At 38.4% G+C, this 20,903-nt stretch overlaps 1 protein-coding gene across 40 annotated transcripts in view; it reads left to right on the top strand.

The window, feature by feature from the left end:
• PLCB4 (phospholipase C beta 4) overlaps positions 1 to 20,903 on the top strand; it is a 437,093-nt gene that overhangs the window by 204,969 nt on the left and 211,221 nt on the right. For 2 of the 40 annotated variants that reach the window (XM_077951226.1, XM_077951210.1), the window contains exon 1: positions 5,013 to 5,137. The exons of the other annotated variants lie outside the window; for them this stretch is intronic. The gene's annotated coding sequence lies outside the window, so the exon portion shown is untranslated. Of the gene's footprint in view, positions 1 to 5,012; positions 5,138 to 20,903 lie in introns of those variants that run through there. 40 annotated transcript variants of the gene reach the window in all.

Raw genomic sequence — 20,903 nt, 5'->3', positions numbered from 1 at the left:
ATTCTGGGAAATACAATTCAAGTTGATATTTGGGTGGGGACACAGCCAAACCATATCATTTATGAAACAGCATTACCTGGTGGGAGGAAACAAGTGGCATATTATCAAATGGGACCCTATGATTGCCCAAGGTCACGTGGCTGTTAAATGGTAGAGCCAGAACTCCAGCCTTGTTCTGTGCCATTCCCAGGCCCTGCTCTTTCTTCCTATCGTACCACACATGTCATTTCTGCCTCTAGCTCATGGCCACAGTCTAGTTTTTTGATAAGAAGCAATTCCAGAAATGAAGATTCAAATCCCAACTAATTCTGTTCTGCTCAAAATATGGCCCATGGACCAGCAGCATTGAGATCACCAGGGAGCTGGTGATGGCTGCTTGTTTATGGAGTGCTTATTTTGTCCAAGTAAGGTGCCAACTCTATTACATGCATTATCTCATGACCTTCTCAAAAGATGTGCAATGATATGATCCTTCTTTTTCCACAGATGACAAAAGTAAGCATAGGAAACTTATTGACCATACTTGTCCAGTGCTGTACAAGGAAAGGTTGGAGGTGAATTTCGACCTAGTTGTTCTGATTTCAGAGCTTATACTTTTAATCATACACTGCAGTTTAGGATGCATGTGGAACTGTTTCAAGGGAGAGCACAGTAGGGAGTGGGAAGGTGAGGAGGAAAGGAATTGGATGGCAAATGTGTCACCTAGGCAGGCTAGCTGCTATAACAAAGAGGACCACAAATATGTAATGGCTTGAAAATATTTATCTTTGCTTATCTAACAATACTGGGCAGGTGAAGGGGTTGATGGGACTGCCACATGTTTTTGTTTATTCAGGAATCCAGGCTGATGAGAGCTCTGTCATTTTTAGCATGTAGCTTCCAAGTTCACCCTGGAGTCGATGTAGTTAGAAGGACCAAATCACCAAGAGGAAGGGATGTTCCTGGGAGGATTTTATGGACCATGCCCAGATGTGATACAACTACTTCCAATCACATTTCATAAGCCAGGATTCAGGTGTGCGGGCCTGAGAAGAGGAGTCTGGTGTGAGTCTCAGACGGGGAGGAATACCTGGATTTTACTGAGTTTCCAGGAAATATTAGGTCACAAGCCACTATTAGAATCAAGCCTCTGGGTACATTTTTATATGTTTTATTCTCCATGCTTTGTGAGAGAGGGGTTATTTATTTCATTTTACAAAGCAGCAAATTGAGATCCAGGGATTTGTCCAAGGTCACGTGGCTGTTATATGGTAGAGCCAGAACTCCAGCCTTGTTCTGTGCCATTCCTAGGCCCTGCTCTTTCTTCCCACCATACCACGCTTGTCATTCCTGCCTCTAGCTCACGGCTGCAGTCTAGTCCTTTGATAAGAAGCAATTCCAGAAATGAAGATTCAAATCCCAGCTATTCTGCTCTACTCAAAATATGGCCCATGGTCCAGCAGCATTGAGATCACCAGGGAGCTTGTTAGAAACCTGCAGTTTCATACTTGGGAGGCTGAGGTGGGAGGATCGCTTGAACCCAGTTTCAGGCTGCAGTGAGTGAGGATTGTACCACTGCACTCCAGCCTAGGCGACAGAGCAAGATCTTGTCTCTAAAAGGAAAAGAAAAAGAAATAGAAATGTGCAATTTCTGTCCCTACCCCAGAAGTGCTGAATCAGACTGATTATTTTAGCGGGGCCCCCAGGTAACCTGGATGCACAGTAAAGTCTGGGAAGCCCTGGACCAGGTTCCTGGAAGCCAGCTTCTCCACCTGCTGCCTCTGTGTGACTGTCATCTTCCTTACGTGTGGGAGAAGTGGATTCACTGCATGTGAGCTACAGGGTCTAACCACTGGAGTAAAATTTCAGCCTTTTTAAAGAGTAAACATGTTTAACCTAGAAAGGACTACTTAGCAACAAAATATTGAAAGACTGCTCAGCCCATTTTTTTTTTGAAAAACATGAGCTGTTTCCATAGATAAGCCAAACAGGCCTGAGCAAAACAGAGGAAAAGAGAGCTTTGCTGTTTTGATTTGTGGATAATGATTTGATTTTCTAAAAAGAACAGCTTTGTTTCTTTCCCTGAAAATGTAAGAATACTGAGTTCTTAGCCTCAGCCCATGCAGTTTTCCTGCTTTGGCATATGGGTAGGGCAAAGCCAGATTAAAGATGCACAGCATCAAGCCATCTGACCTCCAATGCCAGATTTCCTGCAGTAGTCTAATTACCAGTTTATCAGCTGTTAACCTTGCACCACAATTACAAAAGGGCAACTGCTGGTTAGAGTCTTAATAGTTGATGAGTGTCAGGGAGGGTCTTCCTTCTGGTGAGAACAGTATCCTTGTGAGTCTCATGATGATGATTTGCTTTAGAGCTCAGTCACTGGAAGGGAGGAGAGAAGGCATAAGGAAGGGAGGGCATAATGACCGAGGGGACCCAAGTACTGTGACAGAAGGCCATAGACAGCTTTCCTATCTAGGAGGAATTCAGCCTGAAGCCCATAGCTCAAGGAGCACACAGACTAGGCACTCCTGTTTTGAAACAATAAAATAAAACTGTTTTTTGAAAGTTTTGGTCACTTGATCATTTTGCCCCGTGTCTGTGATTTCCCTTAGAATAAACAAATTAGGACTAGTACCTTGGTTTTAGTTATAAGACCATGTGCAGCCACAACAACATTGCCTTAGAAGGTAACTTTATGCTATTTTTATTCAATTAAATCTCACAAGCCACCCAGAGTGAATGTTTTCATGTTGCTTTCTTAGAGATATGAACATAGAGAACAGAAGCTTGCTTAAGTTCAGAGCAAACAGAATTCCAGTTGCACAGCTCTCCCAGTTACAGCTGTTTATCAATACTTGGTGGATAGGGGAGAGGTGACTTGTGAACTGCAAGACTTTAATACATGTCAGTAACTTTCTACTACAAATTGAAATGCTCTGTAAATCAGGAGTTTGCCATTTTTATGCTGCTGTATTTCATGGCAGTCCAATTGGAAAAGAATTAGTATTGATGTTCTATTGGCATGGTTTCCAGACCAGTTGTGATTTATAAGAACAGCATTGCATATAAGAGTGTACATTGCTTAGACAGGACATCCAGGAACTGAGTTAATCTACACTTTCAGGTACTTCTGCTCAAGCGAAGCACAGAAAATATCTTTACAAAGTTCCAAAATTAAATTTTAGAAAAAGGTTTAAACAAAAATGTTAGCTTATTAATTTACCCATGGTTACTCCAGCGAGCTCTCTCATGACAACTCATGGCATGCTTTACTAGACACTGGGCCCTATGCATAAGTTTCATCTGATATTACCCTAAAAAAGACTCTTCAGGTAGATATCATAACCTTCAGCTTACAGTTTGAGGGAGCTGCACTGGATCTCACAAGGAGCAGATATGAGTGCTGGGCTTCCAGGGTCCTGGAAACTAGCAATCACTGTGAGTATCTGATGGCAGCCAACACATAGAATGGACATGGTCCATACAGGCCATGACTAGGTTAGGTTGTCTCACTCACATAATGCCTGTTCATTCACTCATTCATTTCTCTTCACTTATTTAACAAATGTGCATTGAGAACTTACCATGTTCCAGGAGAACACAAAAATGAAAGATTCACAGGTCCTGCCCTCATGGAGCTCCCCATTGACTTTTTTTGTTTTTTGTTTTTAAATAAAAACTTTACTGTATTTCCTTTCTTGGGTGGTTACATCTAGGTAAGACAGATACGTTGTATGTTGGATGGCCTCAGTTAATCAAGATGCTAATAACTTTATAAAACTGTGGGAAAAATTTGGAGTATGTTATTTGGTTAAAGAATAGGAAGATTTCTAAGGACAGATTACAAAGTTAAACCTAAAATTAAACAGTTTGCTTGCCAATGTATTCCTTTTTGTGTATTCCTTTATCTGTGAGTTCACTGAATACTTCCTATGTTCAAGGTATTATGCAGAGTGTAAAAGTTGAATTCAGTTTCTCATGCAGCTGAAGCTTCTTTCAGACTTAGACATGAGCTTGAAATAATTATTGTGCTAGATAGAAATATCCATTGCCTTGGAGAGGTATGTATAAAGTACTTGGGATTTAAAGGAAGAGAGAATTAGAGAAAACTTCAAGGGGTGAAGTGACATTTGAGCCAGACATCAAAGGACAGACAGGATTGGAAGATGGGGAGATAGGTGGGAATAGAAGATTCATTTTAGGCAGAGAGAACAATAGGGAAAATAGAAGAGTGACTAGCAGGAAATTCAGCTGAAATTTGATATATGAAAGGTATTTTAGAGGTATCAATAATTGACTTACTTCCAAAGAGTTCATCATCATTTTAATCTCCCTTGAAGATTATTTTTTAAATCCAGGTAAGATATTTTAAAAATTAGAACGTACATAAAAGTTGAAAAAGGAAAAAATGCTGACCTTCACCCCAATGAAACCACTGGCTAACGTTTGAATATTTTCCTTCAAGTCTTTTGTGTTTTGTTTCTGTGCCTCTTTTTGAGTAGTTGAAATAATATATTGCATTCTACCTTTTCATTTAAAATAATACTACCAGCACCTACCCATGTTACGAAAAGCTCTTTGGAATCGTCACATTTAATGGCCTTGTACTGTTTTGCCATTTGGCTTTGTGATAGTTGACTTTACCCCACCCTATTGCTGGAGTTTAGGGTGTTTCATGTTTTCCATTGCTATGAACAGACTGGCTGTTGGCCAGCCAACCCCTTTTGTATTTCACAAATGGTAAAGCCAAGGCACCTATAATAAGCCAAGATGGGGACTGACTTGTTCAGTTGCTAGAAGCCAAAAGACTTGCATAAAAAGCAGCCTTCTGACTAGAAGAGGGGCTGTGGGGTTTCTAGGAATAAAGATTAATAAACTACTTAGGTCATATTCGCTGAGAAGTTTAATCTGAGTGGGCCACTGACCTTCTGGCCTCTGGAAAGGAGATCCATTGAATTTCGAAGCCCTTTGATACTCCTCCCATTTCCTGTGGAATTTTGATTGTGGGTAAAGGTTCAAAACACTGGTTCTTCACATTGGATTTCCAAGTTGGGAAGAGAAGGCAGGAAGACCTATCAAAGGACAAAGATATTGTGTTCTCCACTTTAATCTGAAAGATGGAGCGGCAGGGGAGAAGGGAAGGGAAGAAAAGGAGGTGGGTGTCTCTATCCTAATTTCACTGGGTTTCTCATCCCCTGTTAGTTGAAGTTACCAAACAGGAAAGCATTCTCCTTAGGAAGAAAAATGGTAAGAAAACTAATGCCTGCCTTGCTTGAATTTTCAGTGCTGCCAAACACCTATGTTTGTGACTTATTGATTGTGTACTGTGAACCTAGCCTGCTTCGCATCAGCTGTTCTTGTCTTTGGTTGCATCTTTTCTTTGTGAAATTTCACTCTGTGAGGAAATACTGAATTGGAGGGAGATACAGTCCTTACTGAGCATGCTGAAGTAAATCCAGCTATTAAATCCAGCGTAAATCGCAGCAGAAGGTAGTGTATCAGAAATGTGGTTCTGTATGCTGAACATGTGTTCATAATAACAGTGCCTGGAGGCATATTTGTATTATAGTTCAGCAAAGGAAGGAGACAGGAAGGAGACTCTTAGCTTAGGGCAAAGAAACATCTGCTCAAAAAAAAAAAAAAAAAACAAAAAAAAAGAGGTATACCACATTTTATGTAATAAATGCTGTTTTGAAAGTTTCTCTGGAATTAGTTTCCCATATTAAATCATGCTTCAAACTTTCTTAGGAACTTCACTTTTTCAAAGAGCTTTTCTATTAAATTTTTGAGAGAGAGCAGAATTTCTTGACAGTTAAGTATGCTAACCCGGTCATGAGGCTACCTTATTCAAATATTGGCTTCACCGTTCAGTAGCTTTGTGACTTTGGAAAGTGATTTAATTGCTTGAGGGCTTAATTTCCCTAACTGCAAAACAGACACAATAATAGCACCGTCACATAAAGTCTCTGTACAGATTCGATGTGAAAGAACATTTTAGAATGCAGTATTAGAAGTCGTTTAATCATTTTAAAATGTTACTATTAATAATATGTTAATTAGCAAGTGATATTATGCATGTAAAATAAAATTTTGGAACAATATTTTTCTTACTGCAAGCCGGGTCTGTAGGCTAGGCATATTAAAATATTTAAAATAAGTCATTGTATATTAGGTTAAAACGATGGAATGAAAACACTCCAGATTAGGAGAGTTTCAAAGTAATTCAACTGAACTGTAAAGCAAAATACATATAAAAACACAATTGTATTCTAAAATGTTTTACTCTTAGGTTTATCATATAACATTTTATTACCTAAAACTGCTAACACATGTAGGTTTTATATTTAAAATGCTAGTTTCTATTTAGTTTGAAATGTGGAGCTGAATGATTTTGCAAAATTAAATTGGGAATGAGTTATATTTTAGGTTCCCTGGAAAATTGTCTGTAGTTAGATGGCTGATATTGTTCCTTCTTATTTAGTTTAATTGAAAAAAAATTTGCATTGAAGAATTAAACACACTCTAAAATTTCAATAAATATTCCATGACTACTTTATTTATCTAGATATCAGCTTACTAACAATATCAGCCGTCCAAGTTAAACAAAAAGTAAAACATCCAGAAGTGAAAAATACAGCCAAATGTTGTAAATGGCTAGTATACAGACCCTGCTATAAAATGCTATTATAAAATCCAGCTGCCCTCACTCAGAGCCTACTGATCCTTATGTATCACATAATCTTTCCCTTGTTCCTTCCTCTGAAGAGAATAGGAGCTATAAACAGGAACAGTTTGGGAGAAAACAAAGCCTGGCATCAAAAGAGATATAGAACAAAATGCGGACACACAACCTTGTTACCACAGGGCATGGTGACCAAGGCATTCCTTTCTTCATTCAGTTATTCACTCCTTCATCAAAGATTCTCTAATCATCTGTTATAGTACCAGTCTCTCTTCTAGGTATAGGCTTTAGAAAAGCAGGTAGGAGAGATTCAGAGAAAAATAGGATATAAACATTTCTCTGTCAGGTTGCTCACAATAAGGTTGACATATTTGTGTTCACAATAATTAATGTCATCCAGAAAAGTGATGTTACAGTTCTATGTACTTTAGAGTCACAGATGGTTTACTTTAATCTTATTATACCCCCATACTCACACTCTGGACTGCTTTGCAAGTTTCTAATTGCTTCCTCTCCCTACCTTTTTTTGGATTTCCTCTCTTCTTCCCTGTATCTCCTTAATACTCTTAAATAATATCATTTATATAACATAATCACAGTGCCCACTTACTCACTAGAGACCCACAGAGATCTGTCATCCGATTCAACCTATTTTAGCAGGTATATAGGTTAGCTTTTGTTGTGTAACAAACCACCCTCAAATTTTGTAGAATTTTTTTTAAACATGTGTTATTTCTCACAATTCTCTGTTTCTCTGTATTTGTTGGGTGGTTTTTCTGGCCATGGCTGGCTTGGCTCAGGTTGAATAACCTAGGATAGCCTCACTCACATATCTGGGGCCTTAGCCGGGATGACTGGATTGACTGAGACTTCTCTCTATGTGGCCTCTCATCTTCCAATAGGTTTTCTTAACCTTTTAAACACGATAATCTCAGGGTTTCAAAGAGAACAAGAAGGAAAACCCCAACATACAAGTACTTTTCATGCCTCTGATTTGTTTCAAAGCAAGTCGCATGTCTAAAACTCATATTCAATATCCATGTAGAACAACAGTCTTCATATCTTGATGGGAGAAGCTGTGTAGTCATATTACAAAGGAGTGTGATCAAGGGAGGGGAATACTTTCAGGTCATGCTTGGCAATGGTCTACCATGCCTGGAGAAGGAGCAGTAAATATATCCCCTGAGAAGGGCCACACTTCATCTTCAGGGAGAAGCCATTGGTCTGAACTAGTCATATACCTGCTCCTCCTTCTACCCCTGCCCCCAACTGAGGCTGCATGCAAAGGAGGATGGTAAGTAAATAAAGCCCTGTATGCAATTATGTATTACATTTGTCTCACATGACAGAGTTCTGTCTCACTTATTTTCCCTTAACAAAATCCACTGAGGCCTTTCAGAGTTAGCCATATTCAAAGACACCATGAATTTCTATCTTCAACCCTTATGTGACTGAAGGCTGATCTCATAGGTGGTGTTTGGGGGATGGTTTTATGAAGTACTTTAAGGTTTCAGAAGCAAGATGATGTCTAGCTGCTGATCATTTATAGTCTCAACATTACATGTTGCATTTCACATAAGGATTCTTATCCTTTATGGCCTAGCTCAGAAGCTTTCTCCAGGAGGCCTTTCCACCCTTTTCTCTCCTGGGCAGGGGTCATCTCTCCTGGTTCTAAATTCCTGTAAAATATTTTTTTGCTTATGTTGAATAGTCTACCTACTCTGCTGGATTTGAGTTTGTTAGGATAGAGTCTGTGTCTTATCCACTATTGAATTCTACGTAGTATCTAGCTTAGCAGGGACACAGTGAAATAATAAATCATCCCTTGATAAAGAAAAAAGAGGCTATATTTAACCCTAATGTCCTAGTTTATTCCCTTTCTATTATATTTTTTAATGTTCCATTTAATTGTTTTCTATCCCTGAGTCACCAACACTTAAGGCCACTGTCATGTATGGATTCCTCTGTTAATTCCTTCATTGAGAAAAGTCAGAAGAGGGACACATTCATTCATTCTATACAATTCTATATGGAGCACCCACTATGTGTCCCATATATTTATGTGACAGAAACACAGCAGAAAACAAAATATATAAGTCACTACTCTGGTAGAGGAAAACACAAACAAGATATATAAAGGATCAGAGATCAAATTGTTGGTGTGTGTTACGTAGAAACATCTAGGAGGTAAGAAGAAAGATCCTGGTGGTGGTGAGATGCCATTTTGCTCTGAGTGGCCAGGAAAAGCATCTTAGATATGGTGACATTTAGGCAGTAAGCCATGCCGATATTTAGGGAAGAATGGTCTAAACTGAGGTAATGGTATCCGCAAAGGCCCTGAGGCAGAATTGCAAGTGGCCTCTATGAGGTACAGGAGGAAGTCCGTGTGGCTAGAGTCAAGTGAGCATGGGAAAGGAATAGGAGATGAATGCAGAGAGATATAAGGCTAGATTATATAAGGTCTTATACAGCGTATTGTATAGATTGGCTTGTATTCCAAGGGAGATGAGGAGCCCTGTGAAGAAAGGATAAAGAACCAAAGATATAGAGAATTATATGGGTTTGAAGAAAGAGACAGAGGAGAGGGAAATGTATGATCTTTTTTGTCCCTCTCCTCCAACATTAAATGAATTTCTCACCTTGTTCCACCCTGTGAAAAATCTGCTTCCAAGATTGACTCTGTGTTTGCTAATCATCAGTATCTATGACATGTATAGAAATACCTTCTTCCACAGGAAATAGATAAATAGATCAAAGATAAATAGACTATACAGCATTTGCTGGTAATTCTTGCCATTTTACCAGATATAATCCTTTAAAAAACATGTTCCATATTTATGTAGTGCTTTATTATAATTTAGGTTCTCAGAAGGATTCGTTGTTAAACCAGGTCTAGAGCTCTGCTTAAGTTGTTTCAATAAGACCCAACTCATTATATGTTATAAATGAAAAAGCAGTTATTTAAGTTACAATGGCCTTGATGTTACAGGACTATAAATGGGAGGATGCTGAAGGGAGGGGAGAACATTCACTTTCAGCATGATAAAACATGCTGCATGAAGATATGTTATTTTTACAAACTCATTTTCTGCAAAGAAAACCGTCAAAAAAACAAGGAACTTTCTGTGTAAGTGTGCTAGGAATATTTTTTAAAAATTTGTTACAAAAGTAACATATTGTAATAAATGTAAACAATTTAGAAATTTTTAGCATTTTAAAAATGTAATTATAGTCAGTTTCTAATGGCATTATTTTAACCAGGGCAAACCAGCCTTGTTATGAACACATTTGTTTATTTTCAAGATAAGTTGATTAGAGCCAACTTATTGGTTTCATGTGACTAATACTGGGCTGTGGTGTGCATTGTTTAGTCAAAGAAAAAATTGAATTATCATTTTTACTTTCTGTGGCCTTTAGTAAATAAAGCCTGATTTACTAAATAAAGCCTGACTTACTAAGTTCTTTTTAGCATAGTATAGTTCTCATACTAGAATTCATAGGAAATCTAGAAACCCGCTTAGGGGCCCTCTTTTATAATAAATTGATATGCTTGAGTACATGCTTATTTATTACTGCATTATAGAACAGCTTTCTGAGGTTCTTCTTTCTCAGGAAAGTAAATAAACATTACAGAGGATATATTTGTTACTCTGTGTGACCCGGTAAACAGTTCTGCTGGAGAAAATTTTGAAAATACATGATCAACAAATGCATGCTTTGGGGCCATAAACAAAATAAGCAAAAAAGATGTTTTAGATCCTAGAAAAGCTTGATGGAACATTCTACTGTCTGGTAAACTAAAGACCAGAGTAAATATGGCTCCAGGTAGCAAGTGAACAGCCAGAACAGGGTCAATGCCAGTGTTTACTTGCAGGGGTTAGAATGCTGTACAGCAGTGAAAATAGTGTCCATGTCTGTTGTGAAATAGAACAATGCCATAAATGTGTAGGCATCATCTCTTTTATCTTGGGAGCCTCCTGCAAAGTGACATTATAGGCATGTCTGTTTTCAGATGGAGAAACTCCTTGAAATATAGTTTGTGAGATTCTCTTTCGGCTTCATAGTTATTCGTTGATACAGGTCTTAAAATTGGTTCTTTTCACATGGAATGCACTTTGCCATTAAAAGGAATTCATGTGTCTCATGAAAATGTAAGATATCTTGTGTAAATGTGTGTGTTGGTGGGTATTTGAAATTAGCCTGGAGTTTAGGAGTTTTAGGGTTTTTTCCATCTACTTTTAAATTCTTGGACATAGATGCCTATAATTAGGTAGTTTATCAACAATCAAATAGGCTAAAATATAATTAACACATTTGGGATATATCTCCACCCATAAACCTACATACAAAACTTTGTAAAAGTTTTGCCAAAGTTTGTATTTATCATATGAGGAGGTGGTTATGGGTATAGTGGAAGAGACAGATTTAGGTTTGGAAGGTGATAATTAGGGAAGGCTCTCTGGCTTCTGGTTTTGCTTCAGTGTTTACATCTATTTCTTCAGACCTAAAGCCTTTTGTCTCAGGACCAGTGTTTTATTCCATGAGGCCAAGAGAGAAAATGCTAGTTGTGTGGCCAATTACTTAAGCTTAAGAATGTGACATAGTACTCTGCAGAGAACTAAGAATGTATCTTGAGGTACTCATCTAGGTTCAAACATAACCACAACATACAGTGGGATTCACAGTATTTTAAGATCATGCCAGTGAGGTCATTCTGAGTCATGACCTCATGGATAGAGGATTCTAATCAACTGCTGAAGTCTACAGAGAACTAAACGAAGGAAAGAGACCTGAGATCTGGTAGGAGGGAATTTTGAAGAGCCATCAGTATCTTTATATAGACTTTCCGTCCCCTAGGATCTGTATGGTCAAATAACCAGAAAGATTTCCATGGTCACCTTCCTGGACACCTGGCTGTGAGCCAAACAACTTCTTCAATCTCTTGCCAGGTCTCTAATCTGTGGGTCAAAGAATACCATATTTATGCGTGATCTTTTGAGATAGTGGATGCTCTGTGAATTTCAGGTAGTGGTTTTTTTTGTTTGTTTTTTCCTCACCAGGGAGCATCATACTTTTTCAGCATGTTTGTTAACAGTGAACATTTTATTTTAAAAAAAATCATGACAATAAATTCACGCATTGCCAAGTAACAGGTGTCTGCTATCTGTTTCTGTCAGATAAACTTTATACCTTTTCTGGAATATATGAGTTAGAAAACCTGAGGTATCAGACCCAGCTGACTCAAGCACTGACATACCAGGCATTTCTCTGTTTAATCATCACTCAACTCATGGATGAAAGTATTAGGAAACAGAAGGGATTATGAAGATAACTAAAGTTATTACTGGTACTTGAACTGAATTTGTCTTAAAATATCGGTTTACTTTGATATATGCTACAAAGACCTTAATCATGTTTCTGTCTGATTCTTTTGTGAAATGAAAGTACCAATACAGAATGAACTGTTTTGATAAGCTCCCTCACAATTTTAAAGTATAAAGTTAATCTCTAAGAACTAATAAGCAATGATTCCATTTTCCTGATTTTATTTTTATGAGCCACAGTTTTATATCCCACTGCTTATCTGATTTGAAAATGGTTGTAATATTTGGAGAAAGTTAATATTGAGTCATGCCAAAACCTTAATAAACTTAGTCTTGAACTAATATTTCAGGCTCATGAGGGATTTCTGTATGCTAAGATAGATTTTAATATTACAGAAATGCAATAGTGACCTTTCCATAAAACCTTAATAAAATTACTTTGTGATATAAAGCAGAAGAGATGGGAACTTTCTTGAAAGAGAGTATGCATGATTTATCTGCATTTCATGGCTTAATCTTATATCTCATTTCTTCTGATCTCTTATGTTTTTCTTTCCCTTAAGGCAAACAACAGTAATTTCCATATTTTTAAACTAAAGAACAGACACAATTTTTCAAAGGCATGTTTTCGCTCTGCACCAGTGAGATTGGGTTTTGGACTGGCAGTTCAAGGATGTGGTTCTGTTGCAGTTCCACCAGCAGGATTGTGGCTCCTTGCCCAGCTCACCTAAGGTTTCTTGGCCTCTGTTCCCACTCTATTACAGGAAGAGCTCAGATTAAGTCTGAAATCCCTAGGATTGTCTTTTATCAACTGTTGCTTAAATGTTATAACTTTCATATTCTTCAACATTCTGGTATTTTGTTGATATGGTTCTTAAAATTGTGGCACAGAAATGTACAAAATACTCTAAGCAATGTTAGGATCTGAAAGTTCATTAATATTGTTATAGCCCTTGATCAGTGACCTTCCTAACACTGCGTTAAGGTTTCAACAAGTACCTCTTCACCATTAGCCTGTTAAGGTTGGAGTTCACCAAAAGTTCAGATGTTTTTCACATAAAAAGGCCTTTTTCTTTTGTCCTGTAGTTGTTGTTTTTGTTTTTGTTTTTGTTTTTTTAACTTCTACGATCTTTGCATTGCTCACTTTTACATCGATCTTGATAATATGGCTCATTCTTCAAAGCAGTCCTTTTGTAGCAGTGAGTCCAGCTCAGGACATATTTGGACATCTGCAATACTGGAGGGAGCACTGGTGGAGATATCTTAGGAGGCTGCTGAAAAACCAGGGAGTGGAGTTTTGGAAGGGTGAGGAGAAGAGCAATACCATAGGATTGCCCTGGGAGGGAGAATACTGAGAGCCAAAAAGGATAAAGGACAGAGGAGTTGGAGGGATGGCCACATGTGGAAAGAGGATCAGGCCGAAGGTGGGAGTTACATTCTAGAAAGGTTAAGAAAGATCAGGACCAACATAAGAACATTGAGCTTGAAGACCAAAAGGTTCAGCTACTCAAAAAGGCATATTTTGAACAGAATATATATGCTAGATTCCATACTTTAAGATATTTACAGTGAGTTGACAGTTAGGAAATAAGGGTATCCAGCAAAGTCTTTTCTCCTTTTTTCACAAAAATTGGTCATGGGAAGGTGTAACATAGATGGCCAAAATATACCTTGATTATAAGCTTTCTTCTCTGAAAAACTTCAGAGCACAATAATTAATTTAGTGACAGTAGCTATTTTGTCCACAAAACTCAATTTAACTTATTATTCGTGCAATTGTCACACTTGAATCTTATCTCTTTTCCTGTTTTACCTTGGGGGTTGGTTTCAAATAGGGCAGAATAGAAATCAAAATATATATGCAATGGCTTAATCATACTTGTGATTTCACCAGTATTAAATATAGGCAGCAACATTGATTTTATTAAAATAATCCCTACAAAAATTCCCAAAATAGCATTGTAGACCAATTAATGGCATGGCCTAAGTGGCTAGATTGTGATGTTTTTATAAAACTAAGTTTTTTTTGTTTTGTTTTGTTTTTTTTTTTGAGACGGAGTCTCGCTCTGTTGCCCAGGCTGGAGTGCAGTGGCTAGATCTCAGCTCACTGCAAACTCCGCCTCCCGGGTTCACACCATTCTCCTGCCTCAGCCTCCCGAGTAGCTGGGACTATGGGCGCCCACCACCACGCCCGGCTAGTTTTTTGTATTTTTTAGTAGAGACGGGGTTTCACCGTGTTAGCCAGGATGGTCTCGATCTCCTGACCTCGTGATCCGTCCGTCTCGGCCTCCCAAAGTGCTGGGATTACAGGCTTGAGCCACCGCGCCTGGCCAAAACTAAGTTTTCTCAATCATATTTGGAACACTCTACAAACAAAGCCAGGATTTAAAGACACAGTGATCTATCTAAAGTGAATAATGATTTTATAAGGGAATTTTAAAAAGAAACTTGAAATTTTTTGGGTTTTTTTTTTTTTTTTTGATAATATAAAATATTTGCTGATGTTGATGCTGAGGTTACCAGGATCTCTGTCCTCAGGTCATTTCAAAGTGGGAAATTGGATACTGATAGTAATGTGGGCATGTCTTTTATTGAAGCAATCCTTATTTTTGATTTAACTACCCCTTATTAAAGCAGCTTAAATACAGTCCCAGGAAAGGATGAGTTCCCCTCATTTTGGTTGGAGGCCATATCTTTAGAGTGTTTTTTACTTAAAATTAAGGAACTTTCGTCATGAGAACCAAGATCAGACAATGAGGGTGTTCGGTCAAAAGGTTTGTTAAATTCTATTAATAGTTCTACCATAATTGAGGGATTCTAAGCTTTCTGAGCTTTACTTTCCACGTTTTTCCAGTTGTGTTAAGATTTCTAACTTCAAGAGAATATGTAAAAATAGTTGGTAAATGGTGAAACAGTAAATGGATGCTGGGTGCCTTTATTGTGAGAGCTTCTAGAAGTGTGTCATGTCAGTGGTAAATAGCCCCTAGCATAAGCTTTTAGAGCAGAGTGGTGACTTTCATTTCTCATTACTGCAGAAAGTTCAGCATCTCTTGCCTAATGAGAATGTCATCCTCCTGGTCTCCAGGTCAGGCCATTGAGTTCTTTCTGATGTGTCTTTGAAACTTGCTGGGAGTCTTGTAGCATTTTAGAATACGCTGGATCAAACTTTATCCCTTCAGAAAAAAACAAGCAAACAACAACAACAACAAAACAAATTGATTGCAGACACAAGGACCAAAGCAATTTTGTAACTGTTTGTTAGTACTGACACTTGGGAAAAGCAAGGATTTGTCTAACAAGGGGCAGGGAATTTAGTTAAAGAAGCTCCATTTTCTCTCTCTTTCCCTGCCTGTGGATATGGTTTGAATTAGAAGGTAAAGAAATTTGCTAAAATAAAACACCATGTGAACTCTTGGGAATTGCTTCACATCCAACTCTCTGACCTTTGATATCCTTCTTATTGCCTCTGGGCCTTGTTAGAGTGAGGGATGTTTTTCAGTTTCTATATAAGCAATGGCAGCAAACATGTTTTAAAATAATCCAATAAAAGCACCCATCTTATGAAAGGGACAATTATTTGAAGACTGTTGACCTTACAAGAATTGGGCAAGGATTTGGCATCTTGAAAGTGTGCTTTGATACTGAAGAGTTGTTCTAGAAATGCCACTATGTCATTACTCTGTCAGTTACTCTTTAATACACAATAGTAATGCATTGTTTTAAATATTACTTGGCCCATCTGAATGTGGCATTCATTTTTTCATTTTTGGAAATATATTTCAGGAAGGATATATATGGTTCTTAAATAACATTTATATGTCACAGGAGCTCAAATAATGTTTAATCAAACTAATGTTTTTTTGGCATCACAGAGATCAAACTAATATAAGCTAAGAAAGCATCAGATAAATTACTGTTTCAGCCTCTGTATTTTACAGACAAGGATACTAAGGCTCAAAGGGTTAAGGGTCTTCCTCAAGATCACACACCTAGTTGGGACAGAGCTGGGGCTGGAATGCAGGTCTTTCATCTCCAATTGCCCTTCTGTTTCCATTCCAGCATGCTATATAGCTCATATTAATTTAATATTAATTGTGGAAACAGTGTAATATATAATCAAATGCAGACTCATTTTAAAGATGGTCAAATTACTTATAAAACCATAAACTTTGTATCTTTCTAATTCACTTTTCCAATGTCACGTTAGATTTATTTCAAGTTGTGTGAATGTTATTGCTGGTATTTCTGATGTGAATGAAATAGACTCAATTCCAACTCCACTCTCCCTGCTGGTCTATCAGACAAAGCCAAAGACAGCATCTAATATTTACAGCTAGTTTTAATGTGCAGCCTCACTTACATAAACCAATTTGCACAGTAGATTTCCCATTATTTGAAGTAGTAGTTAATTAATAATGCCAAACCTGAGGAGGAGGGGTCTGAAAAGGTAACACTTTTAACATAAGCTAACTGAGATTAAGGATTTTGTTTCCTTTTCCTTTCAGACTGGATGTATTTTTTGTGCATAAAAAAGACAAAGAGGAAGAAAGGTTTAGAGATTTTGAAAATAATGTGCATGTATAAAAAAATTAAATCAACCTCCCCAAACCTCGAATTCCATGTAATTTTTTTTCTCACTATCTTTATTTTATTAGTTCCATCTCTGTACTTACTTTAAGCTTTTGGACTTCAGGTGGAACAATTTTGGACACATAAGGAGATAAATGACCTTGTGTGAGATTTGAGATTTATGTAGGTGACATTTTTTTGACTAAAGGTTCCTTTCAGGTCATGGGGCAGTACCTCTGTGTGTATGAACATATGAAGACTGTTGATTTCGGATATCCTTAAGCTTGAAAACTTGAGGAGGAATGTTTTATTTTCTCCTTCTATGGTCTGGGCTCAGTTCTAATATGCATGGTCTTAGGCTTTATCCTCTTCTTATGACTCCTGTATAATAATAGCAAAGACCTATTTATAAAGTAGCTTGGAGAATTTTTAAATACAAGGAATTTTGATTAAATTGAAGAGCTCGTTGTGTGTGTGTTTATTTTAATCAGAAAATAGTTTTAAAATAAGGGATGCCTTGAGTCCTTGAATTTGTGCCTGCTGCTTTCCAGAGCACTTTGCCCATTTTTGTGAAGTCTGATTTTACAATCCTCAGGCTTACTCCATACTCACGCCTGAGGCAACCTTCAGAGAGCTTATTCAAGCGAAGATAAAATAAAAATCTTCTTTTGAAATAGTCCAATAATTAAGGCAAAATCAGGCTTCTAAAAAGAGCTTTCCCTCTTGACATATATGATTCATGTTGGCGATGTTTTGCCTAATAATTGTGGCAGGCAGTTCAAGGGCAAATGAAGGGCAAAGTACAGAGGACTGGGCATAAGAGACAGGAGGACCTTATGAGCTGCCCAGAGGTGTCCTCTAAAGAGACAGTCTCTAAGGATAAGAACACCACACACCTCAAGAGGACATGTCCAGGGTCAAGCCCCACCAGTGAGGACCTAGGTGCCAATCTGAATAGCCCTTACTAAGGGACAGTGGTCAGAGGGTCTAAGGAGATTAGAGGTTCAGGCCGTAGAGGTGTGGTTGGGATGTTTATTCTAGAAATTATTTATAGGCACAACTGAGGCTGTCAAACTTAGTGAAGAATGGAAACTCGTTCTACAGGCCTGATTTTAGCCTGCAGCAGGCAGGCAGCAGGGTGTGAGTTGAGAACAAAACATTGTGAACAGCATTTCAAGATACTGGAGAGAGAAGCAGGTATACGCAGAAATGGTACTAAAGTGTGCATTTGGGCTGAGCGCAGTGGCTCACTCCTGTAATCTCAGCAGTTTGGGAGGCCAAGGCAGGCAGATCACCTGAGGCCAGGAGTTTGAGACAAGCCTGACCAACATGGCGAAACCCTGTCTCTACTAAAAACTCAAAAATTAGCCGGGTGTGGTGGTGCACACCTGTAATCCTAGCTACTCAGGAGGCTGAGGCAGGAGAATCACTTGAACCCGGGAAGCAGAGGTTGCAGTGAGCCCAGATCATGCCACTGCACTCCACCCTGGGTGACAGAGTGAGACTCAAGAAAGAAAGAAAAAGAGAGAGAGAGAGAGACAGAGAGAGAGATAGAGACACAGACAGAAATAAGGAAATAAAGGAAAGAATGGAATGGAACAGAATGGAAAGGAAAGAGGAAAGGGAAAGAAGAAGGAAGGAAGAAAGGAAGGAAGGAGGGAGGGAGGGAAGGAAGAAAGGAAGGGGAAGAAGGAAGGAAGGAAAGAAGTCACTGCACTCTAGCCTGGGTGACAGAGAGAGACTCTGTGAGAAAGAGATAAAGAAAGGAAGGAAGGAAGGAGGAAGGAAGGAAGGAAAGAAGGAAGGAAGGAAGGAAGGAAGGAAGTGGGGGAGGGAAGGAAGGAAAGAAGTCACTGCACTCCAGCCTGGGTGACAGAGAGAGACTCTGTGAGAAAGAGATAAAGAGAGGAAGGAAGGAAGGAAGGAAGGAAGGAAGGAAGGAAGGAAGGAAGGAAGGAAGAGAGGGAGGGAGGGAGGGAGGGAGAGAGGGAGGGAGGGAGGGAGGGCGGGAAGGAAAGATAAAGTGTGTATTTGTATAAGAGAAGAGTCCATTGTCCTTTCTGCCTTGATTTGTTTTGGGGATTGGTTGGGAGCTCCTCCACATAGTAAGATATTCATACATTCATTCTTTCATTCATTCATTGTTTACTGCTGTATACTGGACACTATAGTAGCAAAAAAGGCCCCAGCCTTCACAGAAGTCATCATATAGTGACGATACAGATAAACAAATAGCTGTTTACCATGTAGGGTGGTGAGTTTTTCAAAGAGGGGAAGTACGAGGTGCTTAAGTGAAAATACAGAGTGGTGCCTGATCCAGTTTCTCTAAATAATAACCAGTAAGTTTAGGGGAGTAAATAACCAGTAAGTTAGTAAATGAGAAGAAAAGAGAAATGTGCAAAATGCTCAGTACTGGGGGCAAGGAATCAATTCCGATGAATCCAGAGAGGAGAATGTAAAGGGAAAGGCGGTGAGGCAAGATGCTGCTTTCCAGTACAGCGGAGAGCACATTTCTTCTGGAATCCTTGTGTTTTAACATAATCTTTCTCTTCAGGTCATTTGTCAGTTGCAGTTCCTTAAACTTAAAGGAATTTGCTGGGTGACTCTTACCCAATTTTTTTTTTCTGAGTTCTTAGGAGAAATATTAGCATTCATAGCTTGTAGTTAACACGGAGCATAACGGTTTGGGCCAAAAGAGGTAACTGCTTGAAGTTATTTAAGTGGCTGCGAAGTCTGCATTGCAGATTAAAGGGATGTTGTGTTGGCTGAGTGTTTGGTTATGACTCAGTCACCCTTTATTTACTTTCCTCAAGTTGCTTGTCATTCTTAACTGGTTTCTTCTTACTTAACTCTTAAGGATGAGGCTTGAAAAAAAAATGGTTGAGAAAATTATTCATTTACTTCAAGCCTTCAGTATCTACTCTTGGTCTTGGATGGAAAGCAAGTACTGGCCTTCAGAATCTCCATAAGCTCAGTTTCCCATGGACTTCCTGAGAAAAGTATGCATTCTAGACAAATGGGCTGTCTTTCTTACTTACCCAAGCTTTTGTTCCAAATACTTAGCCAGCCTCTTTTTCCTGGTAAATTGGGCTGGGCTGGATAAACATTTAAAGACCATTTTCCTCTTCCTCCTTTTTTCCTTTTTTGCTGGAGACTTGATCTAAGGCTGTTTTCTCAAACTTTAGCTTACATTGGAATCACCTGGCTAGCTGGATACCCCATGGTTTCCTGGACCCCACCCACAGAGTTTCTGATTTAGGTCTGGATGGGGCTTGAGATTTTGCATTTCTAAGAAGTCCCAGGTGATGTTTGCTGTCAGGGTACCATACTTTAAGAACCAATAATCTAAGGCAAATCCAGGGACCTAAAGATTCTCTAGTCTTTCCCCTATGCTCCCAGCTTGAGTTCCCATCTTGGCTAAACAGAAATAACTCAAAGAGTATTCCTGCAAAAAAGAAACTTAAGCTGAGGAAGAGGTCAACCTAAGCCTCCAATCTCATGGTCCCCACTCTGGAACCCCAGGACTTTTTAAAGACAGGGGTCCTCTGTGACCAGGGAGCCCTGGGTTAAGAACACCTTGAAAGATCCAGGAGAGACCAGTATGGAATAATCTGTGACCTCTACCTGAAACTGTACTTATTTTGTGCATGTTGCCCTTTTGTTTTCTATTTTCCCAGACCTTCTCAGAACTACTACTGTTAGAGCAAAAAGGGCTGAATTATCCCTGAAAATTGTTGCATATGGCTACCACCTCCTACTAAGGGAGAAGTTGTTGCTTTTCTGCATGGTAAAGTATAGACATCTACCATGTATTCTGTTAGTTCTGTCCTTGAAAACAGTGACAAGTTCTACTTCTGAGAGAGGGAAAAAAACCCTTAGAGTCTTTCATTTACAAGTATCCCAGGATGGCCTAATCTTCTTATTTCTCAGAACTTTTATATTCTTTAGGGCTGATGATGTTAACTCTGTTTATGTTAAATTCTCAGTAGCAATAAAATACCCTTTGCTCTTTACTGCCCCTTAGTAAGAACAGAAGTACTTTATTTCAGAGGCATAAAAGATAAGAAAGAAGATGATTTTTACTCTGGAGCATATTTTTGATATGTCAAAACCAAATTCTATTAAAATGGATTTATTATTTATGAAAGAGAGAAACCCGGTTAGATTATACATTCCTTTCCTCAGGCTTCTGTATCCTCCCACCACAAACACTATATATATATATATTTTTTTTTTTCTCTCTAAAGGTTGATATATCTTGCATGCTATCAAAAAAATTTCTTTCTAGCAGTCACTTCTATAATTCACTACTATAAAAATGATTAATATGTATGTACACATGTTCT

This window comes from Macaca mulatta, chromosome 10 (assembly GCF_049350105.2).
Source record: "Macaca mulatta isolate MMU2019108-1 chromosome 10, T2T-MMU8v2.0, whole genome shotgun sequence".
NCBI lineage: Eukaryota > Metazoa > Chordata > Mammalia > Primates > Cercopithecidae > Macaca > Macaca mulatta.
The sequence above is the reverse complement of the archived record's forward strand: the minus strand, read 5'-3'. Positions and strand labels throughout refer to the sequence as shown.